Source organism: Penaeus monodon, chromosome 25, assembly GCF_015228065.2.
Source record: "Penaeus monodon isolate SGIC_2016 chromosome 25, NSTDA_Pmon_1, whole genome shotgun sequence".
NCBI lineage: Eukaryota > Metazoa > Arthropoda > Malacostraca > Decapoda > Penaeidae > Penaeus > Penaeus monodon.
The window spans coordinates 35773025-35773476 of NC_051410.1; the positions used below are offsets into that span (position 1 = coordinate 35773025).

General features: G+C 35.8%; 1 long non-coding RNA gene across 1 annotated transcript in view; it reads right to left on the reverse strand.

Moving 5' to 3' along the window:
- LOC119589458 overlaps nt 1-383 on the reverse strand; it is a 1303-nt gene extending 920 nt beyond the window's left edge. The window contains exon 1 of the long non-coding RNA XR_005230185.1: nt 295-383. This is a non-coding gene — a long non-coding RNA (uncharacterized LOC119589458). The remainder of the gene's footprint in view (nt 1-294) is intronic.
- Nucleotides 384-452: the final 69 nt, after the last annotated feature.

Here is a 452-nt window from a genome sequence, read left to right on the forward strand (position 1 = left end):
CATTATCACATAAATTCAACTCATTTTCACATAGATACAACTCATTATCACATAAATTAAACTCATGATCACATAGATACAACTCATTATCACATAAATTAAACTCATTTTCACATAGATACAACTCATTATTACTTAAATACACCTCATCATCACATGAATACAACTCATTATCACATGAATATATCTCATTATCACAGAAATAAACTCATTATCACATAAACACGCATCATTATCACACACACGGTAACTGAAAGAATCCTCATGAAGCGAATAACGTGGAAACGATCGTACCTCATGTTTCGATTCGGGTTCCGGGCAGCGTGCTATTCTTAACGCAAGCTCACCCCCAAGTAGACTGCTAGAAGAAAGGAAATGATATGTGGTTCGTGTAGATAAGACGCAAAAGGCCAGAACACTTGTCGATTTCGAAAAGCGTTGCCGTTACAATG